The 6916-nt window shown below is 43.6% G+C and overlaps 1 pseudogene; it reads left to right on the top strand.

Annotated features, from left to right (window-relative positions):
* The first annotated feature begins 901 nt into the window (after window positions 1–901).
* Window positions 902–1270, top strand: LOC104546470 (annotated as a pseudogene).
* The last annotated feature ends 5646 nt before the right edge of the window (window positions 1271–6916 follow it).

Raw genomic sequence — 6916 nt, 5'->3', positions numbered from 1 at the left:
CACTTCAAACTGAACATCTGTGTGGGCTGTGTCTGGAAATGAAAGCCTGAGAAAGAGGCTCCACTTGGTATTGTTAAAGACATAGGGTTTACTCATTACACACTTTCAAATCTAAATTCCTCTGGGGCTCCGCTGGCTTCCAGAGCAAGCCCCTAGAGACAGAGAATTACACTGGTAAGCTGACAGCAGAATCAAACCCCTGATACTCTACTTGCTAGATCAGAGCAGAAAAGCCAAAGCACCACTTCATCCCTTTTCTTCCTGGACAAATCTCTACTCTCTGATATATTAAAAATGTATTTCGCAGCTCCAAACAGTGATTCTTTTTGCAATTAAGAAGTGACGCCTCCCCTCAGACCAACTCAGCCGTCAGCACGCTGCAGTGGTCCCCGAGGTCTGCCGAGGACGGAGGTAGCAGGCAGCAGCTGTCCCTGCCGCCTGCCTCCCGCTGAGTTTCTCCTGCCTCATCCTAGGGGAGCAGAGGACAGCGAGTCCCGCAGCCTGCAGGTGTCTCCCAGTGGAGGAGGCTGCGGAGCCCCTTGGGATCATGTGTGGTACCCGAGCAGATGTTCACTTGCTCTTGGTGCTCTTTATGAGACAGACCCTCTCTGATCCTGTCAGCGCGCCGAAGCACACCGACTGCAAGAGGACGGCCGCACTCCCGCGCCTGCAGCTGCTCCTTTAACGTACAAAGGCAGGATTTCAAGTGAAGAGAAGAATGGGAGTCTGGCTGCAGCGTTTCCTTCACTGCTACAACAATAGATTGGAAGGAGCAGAGAGTTTTGATGCCTGGAAAACAGGATTCTGAATCGTGAGAGGCTTTGAATCCCCCCCCTCCCAAATAAAACAAAAGCCTTTGACTTCTTCTCTCAGCAGGAGGGGGAGGGAGGGCGGATTTACCATGAAGACAAATCGAAGATGCAGAGCCCTGCTAGCAGTGAGTCTGAATCTGATGGCTCTCCTCTTCTCTACAACAGCTTTTATCACGACCCACTGGTGTGAGGGGACACAGAGGGTCCCCAAGCCGAGCTGTGGGAAAGAGAAGAAGACAAACTGCCTCAACTACAGCGGGAATGAGACTGCAAATGAGACAAACCAGAATGTGGTCCATTACAGCTGGGAGACGGGAGATGACCGCTTCCTTTTCAGGTATTTCCACACTGGGATCTGGTACTCCTGTGAGGAAAATATCAATGCTGCTGGTAAGTGTAAAACAACTTCCTTCCAGCTTGTGTTGCTTTGTGTTTGGTTAAGTGTGATAAACACACAGGCAAGCTGTTCTGTGCTGTATCTTAAAGCAGATTCTCCCTGCAGAGAGAGGCAGGATTTTAACAATTCCTTGTTGAAAAGCAACCTGTTTCCAGTGAGAGCAAGGATTTGCTTGTTTACCTGCTGGCTGATGCAGAGTCTGTGCTCTAAAGCCAGCTGAACCTCAGATAAGCAGTATGTGGTACCCTCATGGGCACTGCAGCCAGAGACTGGTCAATGCTTCACTTCTGGGAGCTGCTCCATAAAGAGCACAAAAGACAGCAGCTGGTAGTTGCTAAGGAGGTTCTAGCATCTAATTGTAATTACCCCCTAAATAACCCTTAGGGCAGTGGTCTGAATGACAGAGAAGGCACAGAGGTCACATTTTTTATCAGGCTATAGTCTAGGCTTCCTCTTTTCTGGCATTTCTTAACTAGATGACCACCCACAAATCCTTCCTGGTGGCTGCATCGTGTGTTTATTGGAGTAGAGAAATGGCAGTTAAAGGGCACAACTGGACACAATAAAGCTCATTTCTGTTCCCTGCTCAGCCATTTACTTGCTGAGAACCACTCGAGAAGACATGTCTCCAGCTTATCAGTGCATTCATCTCCTCTGCTGTACCCACCACTTACCAACACATAAAACACTGGAGGGTGGATGGACGGTAGCGGCCATGGGACTGATATAAGTCTCAATAGGTGCAAACTGACAGTCCCTACTTCCAGAGCTGTCTGGTAGAGCTAACATCCAAACTCTGCTTTTGAAAGAGCCTTTTTCTAAATTATCTGACTGGAAAATAAAGTTTACAACTCTGACATCGTATGAGAGGGATGGATGATGGCTCACGGATGCTTGTTCCTGCTTGCTGGGCTGTTTCCATGCTCTCCTGCCATTGCCCAAGAAATAGACTGGGGAGTTGGTCCTTCACCACTGCTGGGAGAGAGGAACAGTTAATCATCCTATGTGCCGTGTCTCTGAGGACACAACCTCCCTGATAATGGGAAGTTTATGAGATCCTGGTAAAACTACTCTGTAAGAATGTAGAATAAAGCAGGGCAAACTTGGCGAGCAGCTCACAGTCCCTTTCATCTCAAGGTGCTGTGTATACTCACTGGTATTTTTGAGGACAGTGTCTCAAGAATTTGTTGGTCATTAAAATTCAGTTTAATGTATGAAAAGGAATGTTTGTGAACTCCAGCCTTGGTACTGTCAATAAATAGCCCCATGAGTGTAGCAAAGTAGCCCTTCTGACATTAGGAAAAAAGTATAGACAGATGATGATTTGTCTTATTGACCTGGAAATAAACTTGGGCCACAGCAGCCTGAGTGAGCAGCTCAAGACTCTCGAACTTTTTGAGCATCTTAGCTGGGATTGGGATGATCCAGCATACTCATATTTCTGGCAGTTATTGAAAGCTTTCCAAGCCAAGATTTATGTGTGAGATAACTTGCAACTGTGTGACTGTAGCCCACTCAGAAAACTGAGTTGTCTGTGGGAGAAGAGAAATGCAGTGATCTATTCTGTACTGGGTAAACAAAGCTGTGCTGTAGTGGGTGATTTCAGGAGATAGCTGGAAGCCAGCTTTAGAAAGTTATGGTAAAAGCAGGAGAGAAGGGGTTGTTTCTCCCTCTACGCACTACCACAGCAGCCACATGTGTGTTTCCTCTTATTAGAAACACTAACTTGGTAAAAGGTACTCTTAAGTTAGCAGACCAGGAGTAACCAACCTTTAGAAAGAAGCCAGCCATGTACAGGAATATGTTGTCTTAGATGGACAGCCACCTTGTTCAGAATTTATCATAGTTTTTTCTGGTAATGGACACGGGTCTAAATGTGTTCCTAACAGTGTCAACATAAAATAACCATGAAAAGTCTTCATTCAGACTTACTGGTTTGTAATACCGGAGTGTCTATGTTGTCATGACATTTTGCAGCCTGACTGATGATCATTTTTTCTGAGCTCCAGGGCAGTGAGGCACCAGCTAGCCCAAATCCAACAGCACTGTCATCATGCATATACGTACACCCCCAACGCTCAAGAAGTGTGAGTAATCACTCCCTGAAGCTCATCATACTGTCCACAGCACACTGACTGCAGTTCTGTAGGTATCACAGGTTATACACTCACCATGTTGTTAATAAACACCTTAGGATGTCAGAATATCCAGAAAATGCACACAAATAGTAGTGTGTTAAATTAGTCAAAATGCCTAGCTTGAACGCACTCCATACTTTCAATAACATTTTTCTTAAAGCTTTACCAATAGCATTCTGAAAATGACTGCAACAATAGCCTTCTTCCAGGCAAAGTCCTTTCAGTAGTCACTCTGTAGCCTCACACCTCTGTCAGCAGAACATATATGGCCACAGTCTATGGTCTGCACCATTCCTATAGCTCTTGACCTATCCCTAATTCCTCACTGCTGATGTCTGAAGCCAAGCAACATGAATTCCACCAGGAGCACATGAAAGCCAGTAGTACTCTGTGGTTGTGCTGCTGTCAAAACCCTCCAGAGAACCCTAATATTCCCAGGTGTGAGCCACATTCTCCATCTACCCACCAGGCTTTTGATTTCTCTCTCCCTGCAGTCATGGCACTGTCAAAACTTTCTGCTCTCTGCACTGGTGTATCTGAAACACAGCAAATCCTGTAGTGCAGATGCAACAGGACCAGCTCCCAGATGGCTGATGCTGCAAGGAAGGACAGGATTGCAGAGCTTCCAGTTGGCTGAAACAGCGGAGGCTCAGTCACACCTTAAAATGACATTCAGGCTGCAATAAAAAAAAAATCTTTGAGTGTTTTCTCACTGCTTATCTGAAATGTCTATGTAGATTCCAGAGGCAGAGGTTCAAAAAGCACGGCATACACTTTCTGTACAGAGCCTAGTGAAGCAAGCCTTCACCTTGGTACAGATTTCTAGTTTTCACTGACATCTCTAATAGAGATTGAATGCTGTGAATATTTCTAAAATAATTTGTGAATCTAGAGTTTATTTTTATCCAGGATGTCTAGGACAGCTACAGAATCCAAAAAGCATTTAGCACCTGAGAAATATAATAGTGAATCCCCTCTGGGAATAGAGAGACATGAGCATATATATTTCATTGGTGGATGAGTCCTGTAATTATTTAGCACAATTTCTGACTCAAAAGTGTGCTGAATCCTAGTCTATCAAAAAGAGGATGAAGACTCTCTTTCTGAGAGTGGATTCAATACTTTGACACCCACATGGGTGGAGGTTCCTTCAGTAAGAGCAATGTACCTTATCTCCAGAAGGAGATGAAGCTAGAGCATACCCTTTGAGTTCTGCAGCTTGTGCTGGTCACAAGTCCTGTTCTGCCCTGCCCTCACATGCTACACAGGGCACTCAGTGTCTCCTTCTGGGCCATGAATTCCTTGGCTATAGCCAGGCATCTCAGAGCTCTCTATAATTTAATTTATTTTTGAGTATGACTTTGAGTGTCTCTCTTATTTCACACCTGCGGTCTAGGTCTGTGCTTGTGTCAGTACTGAACACCTCACAGGATACCAGACAAGTGATGTGCTAATAGCAGCAATGACAAACTAGCTGGTAGATTCCATGACTCAAGAACATACACATCATGAAGTTAACACACGATATAGATTAAGATGGCATACCTTATCCTAACAGGTAGAGCTGTCTGAGAGCTGGGAAGCAATAACAAGTTAGCCAGTTTTGCCAATAGTGTTTTTGCTTTGATTTTAATAGAAAAGAAACCATGAATTTAGGTCTTGTTTCAGTTGCTAGTGAACAGGCAATGTCAGTAGTAACATCCACATTCAGAGGGAAAAGCAACTGCCTTTTAAGACTACTGTCCCATTAAATAAACAACGAGCCTTTCCATGTTGCTCACCACACTCTATAGAAGTCAAGGATGTCAGGAATGGGTATGCATAGGCTTGTTTTGTATTCTTGAAATTGTATTTTGAGGGCAAGGGATACATAGCTCTTTGTATGCTCTGTACAACATAATTCTTAGCACTCTTTAAGGAGTAAATAGTAGAGTGGAACTTACATGGTATGTAAGGATGCATCAAAATGGGCCATAAATAAGGACATTAAAGCACATTTGAGAAGGAGCCAGAGAATGAGAGGTGTATCCTGCAGAAATGAATAAATCTAGAACCTATAAAGACATGAACTTGCCATACACTTTCACAGATCCCGAGTGGTACTGCATCACCCTTCTCCCCTGCCACCGTGTGATAATAAGCATATGTGATTCACCATAGGCGGCTGTCCAGAGAGAGGGACTGGGGAGAAGCACCTTGTGAGTATATAATTAAAAGCAAGAGGAATTGGGAATTCTTGCAGGATTGTGAGAAATATAATATAATTGGCATGACTGAAACCTGGTGGGTTTATTCGCATGACTGGAATGTAAAAATTGGTAGTTATAAATTGTTTAGGATTTTGGTAAAAGAAATTGAGGAGGTAGAGCTCTATATTAAAGATAAAATTTCCAGCAATAGAGGAACTGAACCCAGGGGGCCTGGATAATCTCCATCTGAGGATGTTGAAATAACTGGCACATGAAAATGCAGGTACCAAGAATCTGCACATTGCTGTATTCAAATAATGGAAAAAAATGATACAGGCCCCTTGACCCACCAACCTTAAGACAGTTTTCAGGGAAAGCACTCAGTACAAGGCAACAAGTGAGTTTTTTCAAATGTAGGGTTTTGTTAAAGGTAAATCTTTTAACAAGATGAATCACTTCTTAGACAAGGTTGGTGCATTAGACTCAGTCTCTATGGATTTACAAAAAAGCATTTGATGAAATGTCCCACTGAAAATTCTTTCAAGAAGAACTACAGGGAGTAGAGAGAATGGTAACAACATAGTGATAGATGTAGACATGCTTCCACGCTGAGGGATGCTAAACGGCCTGAGCCTCTTCAGATTGAAATGAAGGCACACTGCACAGAGAACTATGATATTGGTGGGGATCAACAGGGAATGATAGAGATCTGACAGGAAATATAATTGACTGCTTCCGCAATTTGAGAACAATAAGGCATAACAGACAAAAATATACACTCCTACCTACAGAGCTCCCTCCCAGGGAATGCTGTGAAGGCCAGAACTGGGGACTGCAGGAATCCAGGGAGGAAACACCCATTCATGTTACTAACATGATGATTTGAGAACAACCTCCGATGAGGAAATCCCTGAACTACTGATGCAGTACTGATATCACAAGGGAAGTACATGAGCAGAATCACCCGACATCCACCCCTTTGTTTTTCCTAATTATTATTGGATGACAGTACAAAGGTAGTGAAGTAGATAAACTTTTTGCTTGAATCTGTGGTGCAGACTTACTATTTTTTATTATGATGGGGATGAATGGAGAAATTGTAAACTGTGAAAGAAGTCTTAAAAGAAGGCTGTGGCAAGTAATATAAAAAGGGACATTATCACAATGGAGATCAGATATTTCTAGCTGTCCTTAAATTTGATTTTGGGGCTGATTCTGTTATTGCTGAAATTAGCAATCTAGGAAAAAGAACTAGGGATACAATTCATGCCACCTAATTAATTAAAAAAAGGCAAAGTGAATCCCACAGCAAACCAGTGGACATCAGCAAATATAGATAGCTGTGCCTAAACTTCAGTCGCAATAACCCCATGCAGCGCT

The sequence above is a fragment of the Mesitornis unicolor genome, unplaced genomic scaffold, assembly GCF_000695765.1.
Source record: "Mesitornis unicolor isolate BGI_N332 unplaced genomic scaffold, ASM69576v1 scaffold17009, whole genome shotgun sequence".
Lineage (NCBI taxonomy): Eukaryota > Metazoa > Chordata > Aves > Mesitornithiformes > Mesitornithidae > Mesitornis > Mesitornis unicolor.
This window is presented reverse-complemented; position numbering and strand designations above follow the sequence as displayed.